The sequence below is a fragment of the Corvus cornix genome, chromosome 1, assembly GCF_000738735.6.
Source record: "Corvus cornix cornix isolate S_Up_H32 chromosome 1, ASM73873v5, whole genome shotgun sequence".
NCBI classification, from domain to species: Eukaryota; Metazoa; Chordata; class Aves; order Passeriformes; family Corvidae; genus Corvus; species Corvus cornix.
In genome coordinates this window covers 38375124-38399172 of record NC_046332.1, presented here as the reverse complement: position 1 = coordinate 38399172, position 24049 = coordinate 38375124, and positions in this window count along the sequence as shown.

Genomic DNA, 24049 nt, shown 5'->3' with positions numbered 1-24049 from the left:
GGGACTGCCTAACTCCCATCGGAAGTAAACTGATCCTTCAGGCACCAGGAGGTCTGTGACAGTTTCTTGAAAGAGTTTTTCAGTTAGGCAGATTAATTTCCTAATTATGTAATTTTTTATTACGTGATTCCAGTGGGACTGTGTCCATGTACTGCAAGCAAAGGCAGGCTCACACCAGCAGGGTGAGTTGATGTAAATCTGTGCTTTGGTTCCATGTGCCCCCGATTGCTTGAAACCTCTCATATCTTAAATGAGTTGAATGATGGAGAGTTTTATGTGCAGCATGAATCAGTACTGCAGGTCTGTCTCAGAGCAGTCCAGCACCCCTATAATGCTACAGAGCAGAAGAAACAGTGGGTTTATCTCATCAAAGCACTAAGGAACATCATCTGTAGGTGCTTATGAGTCTAACCTACCCACAAGAGTCATTTTAATTTGTCATCCACTCACCCACCAAGCACAGATCTCTTGACTTTCTCTCCTCCAGCCTGTATCTTGGCAATAGAGACTGCAGCAGTCATACTGGTTTTTGCCCATTATTTCAAATGGCTGAGAAATCCATCAAAGGCCTAAGCACCTACCCACATTCTCACCATATTTCCCGTTGGTAATATTAATCAGTTTCCAGTTTTCTGGTAACAGTAACACTGCAAACAAAGATTTTTGGAAACTAGTGGAGAGATAAATACTACCAGGTTTGTCTGTGTTATGTGAAATTTTCCCTTTTGCACATACATATAGATGGAAGAACTAATGCTATGAGTAATGGTGATGTCTGGGTATTCCAGGCAGTGAGAACCAGCAGGGATTTGTTGATGACATAACCATTAAATCGAACAAAGGCATTGCTATTTTAGCTTTTTGCTTGCTAAACGGTCACAAAAATCATAGTCCATAAATGCATTCTTGGATAGAATAAAACCAAAGAGGCCTTATCTGAACTTCATGCAAAAGAAAAGAAATAAAGGTAACATAAAATTTGCAATTTCATAAGGGCAAATTAATTTCAAAGGAAACAAATTAAATTATCTCAAGGACTTGAACATCAATGAAGCCTGAAATGTCTTTACATAAAAGGTGCAAGAAGACTCACTTGAGTACTGAAAATATATGTTACTGTTAGAAAGGCTACGGGGGAAATTACAAGAAAAATAGTTGATATAGACCTCGCAGAGGTTGTAAAAAAGAATAGGCAAGTTCTTCAAATGAAAAGACACCTGAAACAAATGGACCTGTGTGAAAGCAATATTAAAGCTGCATAATGAAATTAATATTTTGCTGTAGTTTAAAAAAGGCTGTTGTTGAATAGAGGAGGAAAAAAGGGTAACACAGGAATATGACAACAGAAATGTTCATATCTTATCTAGATAAAAGGTTTAGAAACCTATTAGGTACTCAAAATCTATGATGTGATGTCTGCATCTAAAGGATGGAAGAGCCAGCATATGAAACTGCATGGGCAGAGCAAATGAGACTTGCAAATTAGTCAAGCTGAGAGTAAGAGCAAATGTAATGTCTACACTCAAAAGGGAAAAGCAAAATAATAAAGGTGACAGCAATCTGCTTGCTTCACAGCAATAGTGTATCAGGCAGGAAAATAAACTACATGGGAAGAATAATTTTAAAAAGGGACATAGAAGGAAAATGGATTAAAAAAGCATTCAGACTTGTAAAAGTCATGCCAGATGAACTTGATATGTTTCTCTGATGCAACTGTTTTCGACACAGGGATCTGCAGTAAGTCTATTATTTGGTGTGATGCCACAAGAGAATTGGTTACTTGGACTGGGAAAATGGGGATTAGGCAAAGAACAGCAAAATGGGGAGAGAGCTGATCAAAGAGGAGATGGCAGAGAGTAATCCTGTAAGACACAACATCTGCAGGGAGGAGGGTCATTACAAGGGTTCATCACAGAAGATCTTTTGAACTGCTCTTACTGAATATTTCATCAATAGCCTCAACAAAAATGAAGAAAGTGTTGGTGAAATAACCCGATGTCCCAATGTCAAAGAACAGTGTTGATCAACAGGAGGACATGAGTATCATTCAGGAAGACTAAAATCACCATGAGAACAGGAGCAAGAGAGGCAGAAATGTGATTATAGAGAATTGGAGGTCCTACACTCAGAGTAATGAAAAATCTTTGCATACTTCTACAAATTTTCTTTGAATCAGCTGAAAATCCTCTACCAAGGGAAAAACATGGGTGTGCTAATAAATTGGAATAATAAATAAATAAATAAATAATAAATGACAAACAAAGTAAGGCTTTGAACAAGAGAAATAAGGCTCAGCTGCTGCTGCTGGGGCACTTCCAGTAGAAGGTGGAGGTATTATTACTACCTGGGAAACAGTGTAGACTTCTGGCAAGTCATGGTAAAGAAAATGAAGTCAAATATGTGGAGGTGTAGAGGTCGGCTGCTGGGAAGAAGACCCATTTTTATGAGACAAGATCAAAAATGTAACCTTAGTCAGGCTGATTAGCAATACAAAAGCTCACTATAGATTCATTTGAGGTAAACGTGGGATGGGGGCAGAAAGATCCACTGAATTTAAAAGAGAATACTGGCATAAGAACAAACGGGAACAAACGAACCGCAGAGCTGGAAATGAGGTTTCTCCTCAAAGGCATGAAGTTTTGGAACAGCCTTCCAGGAGAAGAACAGAGTTCAAAAACACAACTGCTTTCAGGGCAGAGTTAGTCCAGCCTCTGGAAGGGGTTATAGGCCATGGGTGCTCCTGGTAGCAGAGGGAAGGCAGGGGTTAGATTTGGTGAGGCAGAAAACCTACGCTGCTACTGCAGAACTTGTTGGCAACCATTGCAGCAATAACAGCTCTGTTTCAGCAAAGCACAGTTGTGCCCCATAGCAATGGCAATACACTCAGCAAAGGGAAAAACCTTTACTGAGTGTATGTGTCAGCACAGTAAATGTGCTCCTCTGTGTGCGTCTGTCATCTTTGATCCCAAGCAGCAAGGGGATTTGCAAGGCTTCTTGCACAAAGATTCTGGCAAAAACTGGTTTCTAATAACTGCCAAAAAGTGTTGCAAAATCATTGAAAAGAGCTGGTTTTAGTGGTTCTTCCTTAAAATGCACGTCACCAGAAATGCCATTGTAAAGGTGTGACAAAGAAAGTATAATTTGACATAAGAAAGGATCACAAGCATTACTGGTACAGATTTAACTAGGCATGAAAATAAAAAAATAGTCATTTTATAACTAGAAGAGTTAACACTGCAGACTGGGGACCCTTGTTCACAGAAGCAGTGATGGGACTTTATAAATAGGGGCTCAGCACAGCACTCCTATTGTCATGACCATACTGAGAGGGCCACCACTGAGAGCAGTTCATCTACAAACAGTTCTGTCAGTTCAGCTCTACTCACCTTGGGAATACAATTTAAAGCACTGACCCTGTGTAACAGCAAGGTTTGATTCAGATTGAAGACATGTAAGCAAAATGCCTCCCACTTGTCAGCTGAGCAGCTCTCCAGACTCTACTGAGCTCACCAGTTCAGTTACCTCTTGACCTGGAAATCTGTTTGCTGGTAGCAAGTGTCTGCTGAGATACCCAAATATAGCATGAGAACACATAGGCAAATAGAGACCTAATGGAAGAGTGTTGTCTTCTGGATAGATTGTAATGGTTGGGGGGGGATATTCTTTACTGTGAGAGTGGTAAGGCGCTGGAACACGATGCCCAGAGAAGTTGTGGGTGTCCCATTCCAGGAAGTGTCCAAAGCCAGGTTGGATGGGGCTCTGAGCAACCTGGTCAAGTCAGAGGTGTCCCTGGCCATGGCAGGGGGATTGGAATGAGATGATCTTTATGGACTAGATGGTCTTTTCCAACTCAAACCATTCTGTGATTCTGTGACATGGCTACTCAAAGCGCCTCAATTGTCTATGTGTGGGCCACTGACTTGAACCCTCATTTCCACCAACTACAATAGGACCTTAGAGACCCACCTTCCACAGAGGTACCTTCAGTTAGAAGGGGTCAAACTACCTTCACCTAAACTGAGTTGTTCAATAATCTGGATCTGACATCTACCCAAAACATTACTGTGCAGAGCACAGGAAGACGGATAATTTGCTGTGGGCTTTGGAGAAAGAAATAAAGCTTGTAAAAGTGCAAGAGGACTCTAAATGAAAAGAATTAGGCCTATTTAGTAGGTTTGGTAATATTCAGAGATAGATTGAGTCCACAGACCAAAGAGGTTTAAAAGCAAATGAAAGTCAGAGTCATGATATTCCGGGCAATCAGTTTTTACCATACTGTTAACTCAATGGTCCCAGCTCTTGCAATTTTATAATGATTATCCCTGAATTCCAGTTTTATAAGTCCCAGCTCCCCAAGTCTTGGGAATCAGCTCCTGAGAGTGCCAGCTTCTGTTTTTAACAGTTACGGGAGAAAAGCTTGAAAGTGTGACTTAAGCATATGCCAAAGACTGAAAAACAAGAAGTAAATAAAATGAATGCCAAATTTTAATGCTTGTTTTTATAAAAACCTAAACCACTCTCTATTTTAAAGCTAATCTCATGACTTTGGGGGGCTGGCTCCTTATTCCTGAAAGCTTGATATTGGCAAGCTGTTAACTCAGACACTCTTTCGAGAGGATTTGCGGAAACAGGCTGAAAGAGCTACAGTGTTCTGGAATAATGGATCCCAGAGGAAAACCCAAGGAATGCTTATGCTTTGTAGAAAAGCTGTTAAATGGATAATTCTTGATCTCCTTCTTTCCAGATTAAAATAACAGAGGAGGGAAAACAAAATATCAGAAAAAAGTGCCTGGACATGTGAGATGCAGAACACAAGTAAACAGGGTAGCTGTCTTTGCAGCAGTTCAGAATATTGACACCATGCAAGTAGAGAGGAAGCATTGCTGATTGTTGGTCTCCCAAGGGAGCTGGCAGAGGAGAGGAGGTGTGTGGAGCTGGGATGCAGGTAGAAAGCCTTTGGCAATGAAGCATCCTTCCTTGTTTTCCCTGCAAGCTTGAGTTTGACACATTCAGAGGTGAGTCAGAGACCACCAGAAATGTAGAAATTTGTATTGCCATCATTCTCCACTTTCGTTTTTCTTTGCCAAGCAGCTCTGTGAACCTCAAGGTGCTTATGAAGACCATATGCCTTCAGAAGGGATTTCTGTCTCAGGCGTGTTATCACAAGAGCTCCACAGAGACTGCACAAAACTGAAGTAAATTCTTTTCCAGTGCAGAAGACAGTGCTAGGACCTGTCATGGACTGAGGGACGTATTCCACCTGTTGGGTCATATGGAGCCACAGCAGTTGGTCAAGGAATGGCCCACTCTCAGGGCTCCTTTTAAGCCTAATGACCCTTGATGTAGCTTGTCCCTACCAGCCACTTTCTTCTGCTCCAAAAGCCCACATACCAGATGCCACTTGTCATCTGCCAAACCAGCTGTGGAGCAGATGGAGCCACAGAGCAAGAGAGCAGTTCCGGCACTCTGTGAGAGGTTCCAGCCCTGTGCTCCAAATGCAAGAGCGAGCCCCTCTGAGAGATTCAGTGGGCAAGGAGACTGCAGCACGAGTCTCACACCGAGTGAGATTGCATGGATATAGTCCTTGGAGGGTGGGAGATGGATGTTCATGCAAGACCTGGAGCTGACTACTGCCACAGCAAATGGGGAGGAGGCTCAGGACCCCATCTCCAACCCACATAAGCATCCCAGCTTGCTTACTATGGATCAAAAGGGGGAAAAGGGCTTGGATTTGTTGCTTGGAGGAGCCAAGCCGTGGCACACAGCAGGAAGCCTTCTCAACATGCCTGTGCAGAGGATGAACTTGACACTTCTGAGTTTGTAGCTGAGCACTAAATGAAAAACAGAGGCTGGGCAAAGGCTTTTTTTCCACCTCTGGTTTTGTGGGGGAGAAAATGAAAATTTTGTTCAAAAGCAGTTTTGTGCCTGCAAACAGGATTTATTTTTAGAAGATTTTATAAGATTTATTTTTAATTTCATCCAGATGTTTATTTATAAAATAATTTAAGACTTATATCCAAACAGACATCAAAGAAACCTTTTGGGAGTAGCACTGTAGTAGCAAAGAGTTTTAATGATCCATGAGGCGAGTGAATGGGTTTGAGGAGTGTCAGAGTGCCTTGGGGGAGCACATGCATGGATCCAATTAGGAACGCATTCCGAGGTCACTCAGACATGACAGGAAAGGTGACTCCTTTGGGAGCAAGATGCCAACTATTCCACACGGTGTGGTGTGGGGAATTGTAGAGCATACATGCTTTCGCAAAGACAGTACCAGGAGAACCTCTGTCTTAAAGAGCGCCACATAAGATACCCACCACGGCAATTGCCTTGTGTCATTTCCAAGCCCTGGAGGAGGTGTATATCCTGGGCAGAGCACACAAAGCACAGCTGCTGCCCCATGAGGGTGAAGTACTTGCTCTGGTTTCCCAGATTTGGGTAGCATGCTGCTTCCAGAGCCCCCATGCCAACATGAAGCCAGGGCTGTGTCCTGCTGGTGAGAGCTGGAAGGGGACAGATACTCCCAACGCTTTCCATGATTTCTGTCATTCCCTTGCATGTAACATGAAAATTCCCCCCGTTCTCACAGGAGGTGACATCTGCCGCTGTGTCCCAGTCTGAAGATACATGGACAAATCCTATTACCCCTCTGTAAATTTAATGGGACAAGTACTGATGTGTCACCATAGCACCTATTCACATCTACGTGAAAATGTGTAATGGTTTGCTTGTTGGTTTTTTTTTTTCTTTTCTCTATTTAAATGTTTATTTACAGTGTTTAAACTTTGCACCTTTCTAAAACTAGTTTCTATCAAGCAGTGGTACACAACTTTTTGTATCCTCAGTAGGTTCAGGTAAGTCAATATAAATTAAGTCTTAGTTGCACAAGGTGTCTACTCCAGTTTGACAACATACAATTAAATAGATCCTTTATTAAGTTTGTGCAAATTTGCTCGTATGTGTCTCTTTCATTGACATCAAATTGACTGAGTTAAAAGGTGCATGCTGGTGTTGGAGTCAGAGGTTTCCATTCAGACTTGTGCCTCTGCAATTAAGACTTTGGCTTTTGATGAAAAGTCACAGCTCAGCATTTAGGACCTTCCATGTCCTCCAGTGCTGTGTCCCATGGTGTGGAGTAGGCATGACACATGGATGGATCAGAGTCCTCACTGATGGGATCTTGCTTTCTGTAGGTGGGAGGCAGGAAGAGGAGGCATCGCTTGAAAGGGAAACAAGGGACATCGCAAGCTGGAGCAGAAACCCTCAGCAGCACTGGGTTTTCCACTGAACATTTGCCTGCTCCAGGGCAGTTCCAAGCAGCACAGGATGGCATGATCAAAGTGACAGCTTCCAGGATAGACTTTCTGTTGCCAAGGGACCAGGACCTCCCCTGTACCACATCCTCAGGGGCATAACCAAGGAGCTGGCATCTGCTGGCTCATCTTAGCTTCATGGTGCTGCAGGAGTGTGGCCAAGCTGGCCTTACAGATAACCTTCTCCTGCCTGGCTGTCCCTGAACTTGCTGGGGGAAAAACACAGTTTGGAAGAACTTACTGTTTTTGAAGCGGGGCTGCTGGCAGGCCTGGGCACTGCAGTGCTGAGAGCAGCAGCAGGAAGTGTGGTTGCATGTGAAAACAAGCAGATTTGAAACAGTATTCACTCCAAGGGATTACACAAATAATACTCCAGTGACAATGGAGCTATTTACTCAGTTGACAGTATGAAGAAAGCATCTCCTTTTATCTACTTATGGTGGTTAGTGGGTTCGTCTCTCTTACAGCCTCTGTTGCTACTTGCTGCTTCCCTTGATGCTTCTCTCTGGTAGTTTTGTTACAGCTTTCTTTAAAAAGCTGTTTATTTGAGGAGGGTGTGGGCTTTGTGCCACAGAAGGGCAGCTGCAGAGATGCACAGAGAGCAGCCTCACAGATGCCTGAGCCTGTGCATGTTGGCTGCACAGTGACCAAGGAAAGCTCACTCCGTCAGCCCACACTGCACAAGGGTGAACATTCCATCTCGAATTTGTAATATGGGAAGAGCTGGGAGTATCTCCCCATTAAGAGTCGTCTGTCCCCTGCTCTGGTGTCTGGGATGACTGTGCCAGCTATGATGCTTACTCAGAAGGCTTCTGAAATAGCTTCTTCTACAGTGAAAGAAACGGCATCCTGCAAGGTCAGGCACTCATGTCCTCAGCATATGGGGCACAGGCAGGAGTGTCTGAGCACATGGTAGGGATGGGACTGAGGTGCAAGGCTGTAGCTGAGCAGTTTGCAGCAACTTGGGTGCCTGCAAGTGATGCTTCCTCTGGCTGCAGTGCAGACTCATACCTTGCCCCTGCTCTGCCAGACTCAGCCAGCTGCAGGTCACCCAAGAGCATTGCCTGGGTGCAGGATGCTGTCCCCAGGGCTGAGGCATGACTGGCAGTGGGAGGGGATGATGACCCCACAAGCTTCCTGTGAGATGTGAGAGCAAAACTGAAGGTGGATCTTCCTCAAAGGGTTGAAGTATCCAGGACACAGGCTTCCCCACACCTTCAGGAGATATTTTTGCTTGTTTTGTTTGCACATGTCTATACTTGTCCATCCCCTATAGGTGTCACATACTGCCCATGGTACCTCACCAACACAGGCCATGTAATGATGTACAAGCAATCACTGCAACAGGTTAGGCTTCAAAATTCACACTTGGGGGATCGCTGCACAGTACACAGCTCTGCCAGAAGCACCCTACAGCTGTGTTTATGGAGGGGCTGTCAGATCATTCATCACATCAGAGCTGCAAACAAACCTAGCAAAAGCCACCAGACTGGAGCACCTCCCTCTCTTCAGGAGAGGTACAAGGTAGACAGACCTGGAAGTTCTTATATCAGGTGGTAAAAACTATCCCATCATCTTTACAAAATACAAATCACTGAAGTGCACAGACACTGGCCATATCTGCCCAGCCTCAAAGGTTCACCCCAGGCAACTAATCCTGACCACTGACCAGCTGGTATGCCTGGTTTGCACCTCTACTGCCTGGAACACACTGTCCCATTCACAAAGTTCAGTGTCCATGCAGCTTGGGTGGGAGCAGCAGCCAGGAAGGACTTTTATGACATGATCCACTGCAACACCAATTCAAGCCACCAAATCAGTTGTAAGGCAACAGAAACCTTGGCCACTACAGGTCTGGGTAATATGAATAGGATTTATTACACTAAATTTAAGCCACCTAAAAACTAAAGATCAAGGCTAGAGTAGTAATTCTGGATTCTTCTCTAGACAATTTGTAGTTACCTTCAGAGAGAAGCTTAAGTGGGCTCTGTGACATCTAGGATGAACTGTCCTTCCAAAATGCCTTTCTCCATTGCCCAGAACCAGACCCCAAAAGTCTTAGAAATTTTACACCAAACTTCTAATTTTCAAATAGTTGAAGGTAGATAAAATAAGTTAAAGTGACTCTCAATGGAGTCCAATTAAATGTAAAACATTCTACCATCCATTCACTGACTGCATCATCATGCATTTAATTTTGTCTGAGGTTAAAGACAACCTCTTTGCAATTGACTTTCTTGTTAAAATTATCTCCCAATATCTTAAAGTCTATTTCTAGGGGCTTTTTTATACTTTATTGTTGATTTTTAATTAAATCCAAAGGAAAAAAAGAAATGGCTAGAAGCACCAAAATTAAAAAGGAAGGGCATTGTGGTTGTTCCACCAAACTTATACGAAGCCAAGGCAGATTTTGCTGAAGTGTCTTCTTGTCCTTCTGCACTGCTGAAAGGATTCATTGAGTGTTCTGTGACAAGTAATGACCTCCTCTCACCCACTCTCTGGGTTAGAGTCCTGGAGCCAGTATAGGTTGTATTAGGGAGCTGTAAACAGAAAGAAGTGCTGCTCTTTCAACTACTAGAGACAAAAAAAAAAAAAAGGGATCTTATGACTTCCTGCTAATAGAAAGGAACATGTGTTTTCTATCTGATGATAAAGAACCCAGTGATACCCAGCCTTGCTGGAGGAACATCTGTAGTTTTTAATGGACACTTAAAACCTTCTCTTCATGACCTGAGATTAATTTCACATCTAATATGTAATTCCACCAGCCTGCAGAGAATTCTTCTGTGGCTTACTAAATATTTGTTATATATTTTTCAATTCCAAAAGACAGATCAAGAAATGAAAAATTTCTGCTCCCCAACCCACTCTTCAACTACCCATGAGTAGTTAGGGGAGCACTGGGTATGGAGGAGGAATGAGGTGAACTCCTGTGCAGCATGAAGACATGGAACAGCAAATGGAGAATCCTCACAGAGCTGAGCTGAAAAAGAATAGGTAAATGGGAATGAAAGAGTGGGACCCTGCCTGGATAGAGAGAGTAGAAAATCTCCATCCTTAATGATGTCAAGTAGAGAAAAGGAGATGAGACCCCACCCTGTCGTTGCACACATCCAGAACTACCCTGCTAAAGATAACTGGAGACGGCTCCTGGAGAACAGGACAGTATTTTAGAGTTGACTCAGTGTTTGGACAACACCCTCAGGCACGTGGTGTAAATCTTGGGGTTGTTCTCTGCAGGGCCAGGATTTGAAACTGGTGATCCTTATGGGTCCCCTCCTATTCAGGATATTCTATGATTCCACAATATCTAGAAGAGAGCAGCTCAAAGGGACGTGAATAGATATGTACGCTTGGCAGTAACTGCAGTTGGAGCCATGGCTGGGGTAGAGTTTCTGGGATAAGAAATGCAAAATGATAGGAGAAATCCTTTCTCCAAATGGGAGTGACTGACCAGAAGTAGTGATATGATGAGGAAATGACTAATAATATGAGATGGGCCCAAACCACAGGTATTAGGCCTGAATTCAGATCTGGATCTAAGTGCAGTGGCAAGAAGAGCCAGCTCATACAACACAGGACTGCACTGTGAAAGCTGGATACAAACGAGGTCTCCTACAGTTTCAACACAGAGATTTGGGATTGGCTTCTCCTTCTCCTTACTGAAAGTGACATTTATTAAAATAAATGGTGGCTGAATCTCCAGGAGTTTGAGGCTGAAATCTGTTTCCACTACTGGTATGTTTACCTTGAACAAAACTGAATACCTGAGCTTGAAGCACAGCTCAAGAATCCCACAGGAAAAGAGAACTTTTAGTAAGAAACAGAAATATGCAGGAAGCACAGCTTCTTTGACAGAAACAGGCTCTTTCATGATGAATCCTATCCAAAACCCCAATATACAAAGGCAAGTGGGTAAGGGCAGAGACCCTTTTAAAGTTCACCTCAGGGTCAGCACTTAAAATGGTGAAAGGGTGGAGGAAGAGACACCCCATTTTAGCTAAAAATTTTATTCTTCAGTACCTACCTTACTTTATATATTTTTAGCATCAGATACAGGAAAAACATCCCCTATGGCTGCTTCCGTATATTGAGTTACAGCTCATTATGTGGAGAGGAGCTGCTAGCCTACAGCAGTCTCCAACTATTCACACTGTAGTGGTGAATGAATTAGGTGGTCTCTTTCTGTGACTCTTTAACCCTGAGAAGCATGTTGTCATGAAAAAGAGACATTCTTCAGTTAAATAGTTGATACAGTTTTAATTAAAGAGAGGTCCATACGGAGGCATCTCAAACAAAATCGGAGCCTTCTGGAAGCTCAAAGAAATTGGATAATCTCAGATTTGACTTTGAAAGCAACCCCATGTTTCACTGAGTATCTATAGAAAATGGCTGCCTTCTGCATAACCAGGCAGATATTCATTTCATCGTGCATTATTTTTATTGCCAACTGCATAGCTTTTGATTGCACAACGTAAAAGTGATAACAACACTGCAGGGCAGCAGGATGACTCATTAGGCATTGCTGCTCACTGTCAGCAAAGCCTTTTCTATTTACCTAGGTGCTTATGAGGCCTTCATCTCCATGGTGTTTGAGTGCTTCCCAAACAAATAAAACTCTGTCTCTGCCCCTGCTTCCTCTGCAGACCCAGCTGCAGTTTTAGGCTGCCTCAGAGCACCGTGGAGAGATGTGGGATGACCTGGAACCCAATTCTGTGTCCCAGGGTGCTGAGACTTGTACACCATAATGCATGTCCTGTGCCTACCAAACATTTGCCAGCTGTGAGATGGAAACTGCAAATACAGTCCCCCAGCAGAGAGGTAAACAGGGAATTCACATGGTTCCTGTTGGTGGCACTCACAAACATAAATAGCCTGTCTCCTTACATTTTTTTTAGACTAATAAACCTGATGGGCTCAGAAAAATCTTCCCTTGGAGCAGATTTTGCAAAGGGGAATGGAGCCAAACTTAGCTCCTGACTCACTGGACATTAGGTATGCTTTGCACCTCATCCCACGGCAACAGCAGAGAAAGCAGTGCAACTTCAGCTTTGTTCTTCATGGGGATGTTCCTGGAACATGGGTTTGCAAGGAAAAATAAGGGTGGTAGCAAGTGGGATTATCCCCACATTGTCCCTTGGGAACTGGCAGGAAACAGCTGCCCACTGACTGCTGAAAATGGTGACAAAATTCTCTGGGGACAGACTCTCACAAATGTGCGTGTTTGTCACCATCCCCTTGGGATGCTGGAGGAGAGTAATGCCACCAATCTGCAGTCAAAGGAGAGGACACTTCTTGAACCCAGGCCCACATGAGCCCTGACAGCCCAAGGAAAGAAAGATCAGGTCTTTATGCTCATCCATTGGCCCTTAGCTTACAAAACCAACACTAAACCTGAACTGTAGTTTTCAGGCAGTTTGGGGCAGTGAATTTAAATCTGCACTGCAGTCGTGTCCAAGCACACACTATTGCAACTGGGCCTGAGCCAGGAAATGCTGGCACAGAGGCTGATCTGTCATTTTGTAGATAACAAAAGGCCAGTGCTGAGGACTGATTCAACCCTGAGCTGTCCTATGACCCTGTGCATTTGATGCAGGGCCGAGTTCAGGCACTGCAGGGACCATCCTAGATCTGCAATATAGTCTTCCCAAAGGCCAGATCATCCAGATAACACCCATCTCTGAAGAAATGATGGCCCAAAATTCCTGATGAGAGACCTACATGCTCCGCTGGAGCTGATTCAGACAGCACAGGGCCTGCTCTGTTTCCTCACTCTCCTTCAGATCTGTACGCAGGGACAATGACAGTGCCAGGGTGTGGCCCATGGTGGTCCTCTAACCTTTTCAGTTTAAAGCCATTACCCCTGGTCCTATCACTACATGCCCTTGTCAAAAGGTGGCAAGATCTTCATAGCTATGTGGCAAGGATTAATAGCTTGAAGTTTCTAACCAAATTTTATACCTCCCAAGTATCTGCCCTTGAATTGCACAGTGACAGAATTGTGTCTGGCCATGTAATATCTGGCTCTGCAATGGACTGGAGCCATCTCATGAGGCTGGTCTTAGCATGGGGTTCCATTCGAGTCCTTGCAGAGGAGAGTGGGCAGCAAGAGTCAGTAATGCCAGCCTCTGCAGGACCTCATAGACCTGCAAAAGGACGGTCACTGGATCCTGGTGCTGAGCCACAGATTAATTCCCTCCTACCCCAAACATCAAAGCAAAATACAGCTTCTTAATTTGAAGATGGAAGAAGATATCGAGATGTCCGTGTCCTCTGCAGAGAGGCAATAGTCTACACTAACTTACAAAGTGCAGGAAAGAACTGTTTCGGTTTGTTTTTATGAGAAAATCAAGTTTGAGGTTATGGGAATTCCATAAGGGACAATGTCTCACAGTAGTAAAAGGTTATAAAAGAGAATTACAGTTCAAACCAGTAAGCGTTACATTATGCACAGAGACACGTAGACTGTAAGGCTTAACAATACACCAAAGCTGCCAACACCAGAGCAAGGCAAAGGGCCTCCTTTTAAAATTAAGTTTAACAGTGCCTGACATAGAATGAGTAATAGTGTTAAGCAACACAGAATGGACCATAAAACACTGCTATATGCAACAGCTATTATCCTGTGCTAATCTTCATATCACATTATTTCCTCAAATAATCATAATATTGTGCCAACAGCCCCTTTATTCTTGCTTATTATTTGTCAGGCTGGCTTCCTTCACAAGGAATACAGCTTGCACTAACAATGCCCTCGGGGTTTGCAAGCGAAGCTGCACTCGACATACCCAGAACACAGGAAGTCTTTTCTTGGTCCATTTCTTCAGTTGTCTGTGTTTTCTCCTCCATGGAATTACAGTGTAGTAGGAAAGATTTTCATGGAATAGAATAAAGGAATTCCTTATCATTACAAGTCTTTCAGACACTGACCACTCTTCTGGTTTGTCCCCATCACATATTTTTTCCCCATTCTCACTTCTTGTCAGTCAGGTTCTTATGTTTGCATCTCTCTTGGTGCAGACTCTGCTGTAACATCGTACAGCACATTCCCGCTGAGAACTATCGGCTTTGACTTTCTATAAATAAAAAACCCTCTTGCCATTATTTTGTCACACTTTCAGCTTCTTCTAAATAACTAATTCACAACAATAAACCTCCTGGTTGCCATTACAGGCAGGCTGCCAAGCAGTTTCGATGCAATCTTGTGTTATGTTGTTTTTATAAAGATTTCCCAAAATCCAATGTGAATAGACTTGGGGTTTGTGACTTAAAGTAAAACATTTGCTTAATTTTATATTCAAAATGTTACTATCCAGAGCTGGAAATGTGAATGTTATAATTCAAGGCTCCTATGCCAGCACAAACAAACTCCTCGTGGAGCTCATACACAAACCCAAATGTCTTTTGTCTACATGAAGTAAGTTAAAATAAATAAGATAATCTAGTTCTTAGCATCTCCTCATCTACCCATGCATGTTACCTACTCTCTGGCTTTACATTGCGATTCCTGGCACAGGATCTAGGGGTTTTTTGGGTGATTTTTACAGTACCTAGGACAACAGGAGGAGAAAGTAAACAAGAGTGAAGTGGCCATTTGAGATCACAATGGGCATGTGCGTCTTCCCTGTGGCCTGTGTCAGGGCAAATGCATCATTTCTGCCATGCAGGAAACAAAGCCCTGGATGTTGATCAGACGTGAGGGCCAGGCATAACACTGATAAGGTAGAGGGAGGAGGGGAGCCCAGGGTGGGAGCTGAGAGGCGTCTGGCTGGGTTAAAGGAACTGAAATGGTTTTGAGCAATTCCAGCAGCAGAATGCAAACTGTGCTTTGGAAAGCACTTGCTTGAAGTGGCCTCAGAAGGTAAAAGAAATCCCTATGTTTTCCTACACTCCTGTTCATGGCTTCCATCACAACACTGTCCCATCAAAGAAGAGAGAATGGCTCTAGCAAGAGTTTTCTTTCACTTGTGTACTAACCAATTTATTGACTCATGGATGCCTGTTCCATCCATCTAATGACAACTCCATAGGTCTTTGCAGATTCCATGCAATAAATGTGTCAGCCATTAACTTTCCCTCCTGTTGGGCTCTTGAGAGGATAAAAATCCCCACTTTCTGCAGTAAATTTCTGCTATAAATCCACAGATGCAATTGCACACAATCTAATTTCTGGCTCCCAGGTCTACATTCATCCTTGTCCAACTATTCCTCTTGACTGAGCTGATTAGATTATAGACAAGGGCAGGCGCTCTAAATGCAAGGTCATGCAGCTTAAATTAAATCTAAAGGAGCTGCAGTAACATATAATATAACATATAACTTCAACATCTTTACTATTAAAGAGGTGGGGACAAGGAGCTCAGCTGGCTCCACTCTGGTATCATTTGGCCTTGAGAAGGGTAAAGTGCCTTGGTCTTCCTTTGGAAATCCTTAGGGACCTGGTTCATACTATGACTGCTCCCACAAGTCAAGTTTCTGGAGCCACTTGAAGTTACCACAGGTACTGTGTAACCCCTGGGTGACATGCTGTCCCCACCACTGCCACTGAGCATCTAAGTATAAGGAAAGGGAGTGACAGAGGAGCAGGCAATAATGCTGCCCCTCTGTAAGTCACACTGCCACTCACAGGACACCATGTCTGGGCTTCCAGGTACAGTATTGTGTAGGGTATCGCACTGGATGTGGAATGGGTAAACTTGGGCCAAAATCCAGAGGTTTCCTTCATACACTGAGGTCCTTGCCTACTGCAAAACAGGTTTAAACCTGTTATATTTTAAAAGGCTTGTTCGCCTGGTGTACCATGCAGTTATCTTATGCTACAGACAAAGCAGCTTGCAATTTTCTGGCTATTGTCTTCTTTTTTCCCTTTAGAACAAATGGATGATGGAGTTACACAATACGTGACACACTGCTTATTTACCAGGAACAAAAAAGGGCCCTATTTCCCAACACACACAAGAAACTGAACGAAGTTCTGTGCTCAGAGCTTCCAGCCTTGGTCTGGCCAGCCATCAGCCCAAAAGTGCTTTCTCACAAGTGCTTCTCTAGCGCTTCTTCACTGCCTTGTTTGCCCTCCTCACTGGTGTTTCTGCTTCTTCTCACCCCTCTGCATCTAGCATTTTCACTTGGATCCCAGCAATATTGTCCCTGTTAACAAAAACTAGAAGCGAAAAACTGAGATTCATGGGAATTAGAATGAGAATGAAGTGATTTGGCAGAACTAGAACAGGGCTTCAGCTAAAAAGCTGACCTGACAAAGCCAGGGAAACAGGGCAAGAATGGTATGGAAAGGGTAGCTAAGCTGCATTTTTCTAATCTGATCTAGACAAAGAGCCAGGAGAAACAGCTCCTCAAGCAGAATGAATGCTGAATGCTCATGCATTTCTTAAATGTCCTGTCATCAGCTTACAGCTCAAAACCAGAACAGTACTGAGTGCTTAACTAGATGCAACCAAAATTCTAGAGCTGGGTGTGAAATTCTGCTTTCAGGTAAGAACTCAGGCAGAATTAGAGCTGGCCTGCTGCATGAGGAGTTGGAAAAGAGCCATAACAGCATCATTGCTAAAATAATCTGTATTAATGCTGGAGGCCCGCAGCCTTGCCAGGCACCCTGGCTAAGCCCTCATCCCCAAACAGCCTGTTTTGGGCTACTATTGCCACTATTTAACTGCACCGAGCAACTTCACTACCAGTCAGGGTGGGGTGGTTCAGCAAATGAACAAAAGCTACCTGACACTTAAGTCCTGGGAAGAAGCCAGGACCTTCTCTTTCTGAATCAAGCTCTTCCTCCAAGAGAGCAAGTGCAGAGACAGTTGCATGGCCTTTTACAGATTGGGAAAGCGGTGAGCAGTAGCAGACAGGCTGGAGTTAAAAACTGAGGCTCCTCTCTCAAGTATTTGAGCTGAAGCAGAAAATATTGAAGCATGTGTTACCATGGGATACGGGATGCTGCAGCAGGGCCCTGTGGAGTTAGGGGTACTTGTCTCCCTTGGCAGAAGTCCCAGGGCCTCCCTAGAGCTATTTGTGGGGAGGCAGAGCAATACCAGGCATTAAGGCAGTGTCCTGGTGTTTCACTGGCCACCTGGGCCTGGTCAAGTCCATCAGGTACAAATGCACTGATGCTGGAGCGATGCTCTTCAAAGCAGAAAGGAGGAGGGCAAATAGGGAATATGAGGTAGGGAGGAAAACATCAAAGACAAGGGACAGAAAAATGAAAAAGGAAGAGAATTGAGGAAGAGTGGAGAAGAGCTGACACACACAGAAACAAGGGAAACATGATATGAAAACTAACAAAAGAATAATGGAAAACCTGCCTTACAGATGCCTTTTCTTCCCTTTCACCTGCATGTGTCTTTTCACTACCATTGTGGGTCAAGATCAAGATTATAAAGTCACAAAATTTGCAGAGGAATATGTCTGGGTTTTCGTTCAAAGTCCACTCAGTCAGATCAACAAAAATCCTGATCAATAGCCACAATTTTATTTAATTCAGGTGTAAAGGTCAGCCCAGGTCAGTCAAAGGACACAGCACAACACACTGCCAAAAGGAACATATTCGTCCAGGTGACTCGTGCACACGGTGGCTTTTTTACTATTATTATTATTGTTGTTATTATTATTATTTTTCAAACCCTTCATGGGATAAGACACACATTCTGTCTTGGGAACAGCTGGTGGCTCCTGATACATGCTTAATGCCACGTCCCCACTACATCATCGTGCCAGCTCCAACCCAGCCAGCTCAGCTCCGACCCCATGGATGCAACTTCACCCAGCATCAAAGTCCTTTCCCTAGACACACTCTTTATGCCTGTGGAGATAGGCCTGGAATGGTCCTATTCATTTTTCAGGAAAGCTTAATGTTCATCCAAAATATGCAGTTTATCACGCATGAAACCCATCCGTGTGACTGCTGGGAGCATTTGTTTGCAGGAGTTTGACTGCTGGCATCCATGTGAACACAGTATGGCAGAGATGCCTCTGCTTAGGACACCATGGCTAATCTTTATGTCCACATAACTCCTTGATGATGGCTCTGTTTGTGGAGCAAACCTCCTTGGGTATTGCAGTGTGAGAAAGGTGAGTGTAAGGACCAGCAGAACTCCATAGAGCTGGGCTGGACCAGGTTCTGGAGAGCTCGTGTGGAAGCCCAGCTGAGTCCCAGAAGTAAGAGGACAAGGGAGGGTTTGTGGCCCCCATGAGGGGCACCGGGACCGGTTCTGCCAGAGCAGATACTGCTGGGGTCAGGACTTGGTGGCCACAGGGAGGGTGACTGTCAGTCTCCAGAAAGGGGTGATGGTTTGGGTATGAAGAACAAGAGCAGAGATTGTATTCTACAGCAAACAAGCAAAAAAACCCAGATGTGAAGAGAGGCAATACAGCTGTAAATGCTCTGCCCTGCAACAGATGCATGTGGAGAGTCTGAACAACCTGGTGGGAAGGGGCTGAGGTCCCAGTCCCGCACAGGGGGTACAGTTAGGGACTGCGCTCCTGAACGCTTGCTCACAGGATGTGAAAACGTGGCACCACCAGAGGAGAGGCAACCTGTAACAGCCTGGAACAAAACCACTGTGCTTGCAGTACAGGGAGTAACTTGAAGTGTGACCACCTAAACTGAGGAAAACAAGATAGACCCAATGGCGGGACACAGAGGGTTTGTTGCCACTTGTTTTTTGCCCCACAAAGAGCATAGACATACTTCCTACCCATTACACACCTGGGGGCCAAGCACCAAAGGACTGAGCCCCTCATGTTCTCTGCATGCCATGCAGGCTGTGTGTGCCCATGGGGCTCTGGGCCATCCCCAGCCAAACCCGAACAGCCCCAACCAGTGGTCTGGCACAGGCACCCAGTGTATGCAGCGCCTAGAAGTTGTTGAAACACAGTTCTTCTCCAGACCCTTCCCTGCTGGGATTGTCCTGATGGAAACAGCCTCGGAAACACTCCCATTTGCAGCTTGAAATCCTTGATCATCTGCAAAATAAGATGAATTTGCTCTTTTGCGCAAAACTGTACCCCTCATGCGGCAGCTCCTCCTTCTTCTGTCGCCCCCTGGCACCCACCCGTCTTAATTCAGGTTAAAGCTGGTGGGAAATGACAAATCCTTTCCACATAAATCTTAACACTGGTTTGAGTTTGTTGAGAAACGGCGCTGATTTATGGGGGATTAGCAGATCAGAGTTGAGGAATGTAAAGAGGTTTAGGCTAACTAAGTGGAACGCTTAGAGCTGGGTCACAGAGAATTTGATGCAGGCTTAAGACCCTTAAATGGTGTGCAATAAAAAGTAGGAGAGGGAAGCATGCATTTCCAATGCTCCTCGTAGCATGGGAAGTTGTTTTCCTGTGTTACAGTCTGGAGAAAAAGGTTGGCAGCCTTCTGTGTATTGCAGGTTTCTGGTTCCTAAAGGCTAGCATGAACAAAGCACTAAAGCTAAAGCTGTGCTGTTTCTTTTTTTTTTGCCTTTTTTTTTGTGTGTGTGTATTTTTTATTGCTTGCAATTATACTCTTCCAGCAAATGGGGAGCTAGTATGGTAGAAAAGGTAGACAAGGTAGTAAAATAAGAAGGCAGCCAGTGTCTGTGAGATTTTAAAGGTAATGCAGTCAAAAAAGGGTTAAGACGTCTCTTCTGTGGGATAAGAAATTGAACAAAAAAACCCAGAACAAATAGGAAAAGTATACTTTTTTTTTAGTTAGGATGGGTAAAGCAAGCAACAACCACCTTGTGCCTTGCTTTGGTTTTTTTCTCCTTTGCTTTGTGGTTCGTGTGATTTTTACGGAGCACTGCATTGTAAGTAAGCACATGACACTTCCTGAAGCTTAGAGCTTAATTTCAAATCCCCAGACTCATAAACCAGCAGCTCCTTGCTGAGCTTGTCAACAGCTGCCTTCTGCTTTTGGCTCAGCCCAAAACTTCCAGGCACATCACCAGCCCTGTCCATCACCTGCACATCTTGTCCCGCACAGAAGCAAAGTCCTGGCCTATCCCTGCACAGGACAGGAGAGAACAAGTGGTGAATATCAGACAGGCAATCAGATGCTGAGGTTCAGCAGGCCAGGTGAATAATTACAAATAGGCCAGCTCGAGTAAAATTATTTGGAATGACGCAAGTTGGTGCAAAATAATATTCATGTCAGAAGCCCTGACAAAGTCAGTGGTCTCACTGCAATTACTCATGGGAATTACATTACGCAAAACAAGACCCTACTTATTGCAAAACATTTATATGTTTTGCTTCCCTGTATTAAAATCATCTATTTATCCAACTAGAGATGAATATTTCTTATATGTTTTGCAATAAAACTTCAGAGCACTGCCAGACGGCTCTCTTCCTGAATTACCCTCTTTATTTTTTCATAAAGCCAAAATTTCCTTTAATTTCACCAACTGCAAGACAAGAAGAATAGCAATTAAGTTTAACCATATAAGCTTTTTAATGTGGTTTTAGGGGATTCTTTAATGTTCATATGTTAGCAGATAAGCCATGCATCCACCCATACACTTAATTACAGGCCTAGTACCTCCAGTCACTGTGTTTTTTAATTTAATTTGCTGCCCAGTTAGAATCTGAAGAAACCTTTGCCATAACATGCCTACCACCTGCAACTTCTGCCATATTCACTATAAACTTCCAAAATGAGCAGTCCTTTAGCACTGTGAGACACTTTGAGAAGGTTTATTTTACAGCACTTCATCCTTCATCCTAACCTAGAGGGCAAGAAACAGCATTTTTGTATTCTGAACTCCAAGCAGAGATAGATACACAGAGAGTTAAACAATTACCTTCCTCCTCCGCTAAATGCAATTGGTACTTTCAAAAGCAACCAGCGATTCTCACTCGACTTTGCTTCCAGGTGCACAACTCAAGGCAAATTCAGAGGACCTATTTCTCGAGACTGGGGTGGAAATAGGGAGCTCTGAACTTCTCAACCTGGACACCTTGCTCCTGATTCACACTTGTCTGAAAACAGGAAGTAGACCCAAGTCAGACACAGAAGAGCCAAGCAGAGAAACCCATCTTCCTGAAGGAAGCCCTCCCTGCCTACCCAGGCGGGGCAGCACTTCTCATTCCAGCCCTTTGGATCATTAATTGCAAATAATTCAGTCAAACTTTACTAGCTACAATATTTCAAGCCATCCTTCAGCAATGAGCTGTGTTTGCCCTCATTGCATACTGACAGCGCAATGTGTACTTGCGTAATAATCTTTAAATTACCATGAACTTTGACTGAGCAAGGCTTCCATAAGTGGACATTAGAAAAAGCTTGAGCTCAGTGTAATGGGGTGAGGCATTCACCAGCTAGATGTGAAGGTTAGGGGCTGCAGCACAGTCAGAATACTAAAAAAGAGTCTAATTAACATGTGGTTCTTGTGCTCTCTTACTGGGTCACTGCAGGAAACATCAGGGAACACTTATCTGACCCCAAAGAGGGCAAACACAACTCGTTAGAATGCATTTCACTTTGCAAAAAAAAAAAAAAAAATTACATTAACACAAGTCATTAAAAACCGATGGGGCTCGAATGAGGTGCCTTAAAGAAGCTGATGAACTCTCATCTGTGATGCCCCATACAGAAAACTGCGTGTCCACCACACAGTGGGAATTTCTGTCATTTGACACCAGTGTCAGTGGAACCGCTGCAAAGCTGAGACACTGGCCTCTGGCTCCTTGGCTGCTGAAGACCAATGCCATGCTGAAAGAGGTACTGAACGCTTTTTTTTCCCCCCTCTGCATCATCAGCTCCTAGGGCACAAATGCAAAACTGACTTAACACAAAATCCATCTGGGGAAATCCATATGGCTTAGTGCTTCAGACCTGGAGTCTGCACTGCCAGTGACACCTGTATAAACCTCAAAGCGGGCGTCACCGAAGCTTGTGCTTGGCCTGTTGGGACAAGGAGCTGTACAGGAAGGATTAAGCACAGAACTGGATCAGGCAAGCAGTAATGTAAACCTCAGTTTGGCCGTGGAGTGGATGGGGTGGTAAGTGCTGCAAGCAGCATGATATATCTTTATAACAAACCGCAGCTGGTGTCACTGCTGGAACATGCAGAAGGGCTTGGAGGAGGGGCACTCCTACCCTTGGGGTGCCATGCTCTAATCAGAAACCACCTTGCTCCTGGGATCTGGGTTGGGGGAAAAGTAAGGCCTTCATAAGTTTTGGGCATGGCCCTCAGGGCACAGCAGCCCAGGCTGAGTAAAAGAGGTGCTTTGCATTAGGAAAGGCTAGTGGTAATGATACAGTGAACACAGGGAGTGCAGCTCGAGCCCCGGACCTACTGCTAACGCTGGCAAATTCTATCACCATGCAGGACGTGTTTCCCCCAAAAAGCTCATTTGAACAAGTGGAACCAGGGCAGAGCCGACAGGAGACAAAGCCTGGTACCCTGTCACATGGGTTAAGTTTCCGTGTGCCAGAAACACTTTCACTTTCAGGCTTTCCCTACCATTGAGTATGTCAGGTTGTGGTATTTTCTCTTCTCCTCCAGGCTGTGAAATGCACAGTGTTCATATACCCCTAAAGAGATCTTTTTGAGACACATCTAAGCCAAAAGCCATCCTTCATGGGTATTCAGAAGCCCAACACCTATGGACAACTTATGCAAGGTCCTCTAGGGAATATGTGGTGAGACACAGATGGGGACTTTGACCAGGACCAGCCAAGCCCTAGTTTTGTAGTGACCAGCCCTACATGCAGACTCTCGGCTAACAGATACACCTGATGCAAGTCTTATTTAATCAATATCTGTTAAGACTCTTAGATGGAAGTTTCTCCAGATGTAGATAGCCCCAAATCAATCCCACACTTACTCATCAGGGCAAGGACTATGGTGAGATGAGTGTGTTTGCCCTGCACTTAATGACTAGAGCCTCAGCTCCGACTTGGGATCAGGGTCCTATGGTAGTATAAACACAGAAAAGTGTTTTACCAGGAGAGGGGTTCTTGAAAGGCTCCATCTCTCACAGCAGAGATTTTTGACAGTCAGTGACTCAATGTTCTTTCATAAACATAATGACTCACAGCCCCAGGATGGAGAATGAGTGCAATACAGCAAGTGCTATTGTTCCAGAGCCCATCAAAATAAGCAAGGTCATTTTCAATGTTTAAGAGAAAATGACAAGCTGCTGGATTAATGTGTGGTGGGGGAAAAATGCACAGAAAAAAATAAGAGGGATGAGTAAATTTTCAGATAACAAAGTTCACAAGCAGTTTCAAACTCAAATTTTATAACCACAAGCAAGAGAGATCAGAAGCTTGACTTTGATACCATTTGCTCTGCTATAAATCAAAATTAACCCCATGTGGATTTATAGTGGGGTAAGTCTGGCATACGACAAGAGAAGGATCAGGCTTTGAGTGCCAAGTGCATCTGGGTACCTTCTGCATTGCCTAACACTGTGAGGATAAGAGAGACTGTGCCTCACCACTGTGCTGCTGTACAGCTTAGAGACACATCTTAGGATAAGTAAATTATCTCTGAACACGTAGGAAGGATGACTTAGACACAGGAGGTAGCTAGAAGCTGTAACAATCCCTGAGTTATGTCCCAAATAATCTCCAGCTCCTCGAATCAGATGTCAGGGTTAAGGGTTGAGATGGCTGATGCAATGCAGTTTTGAATTAGTAAGGTGGAGCTCACACAGCTGGAGCACTATGCTGATTTCTAAACAAGGTGGACTGTGATTTTTTTATGTTTTCCAAAAATGGTAACTTGCTTGGCTAAGGGGTCTTGTTT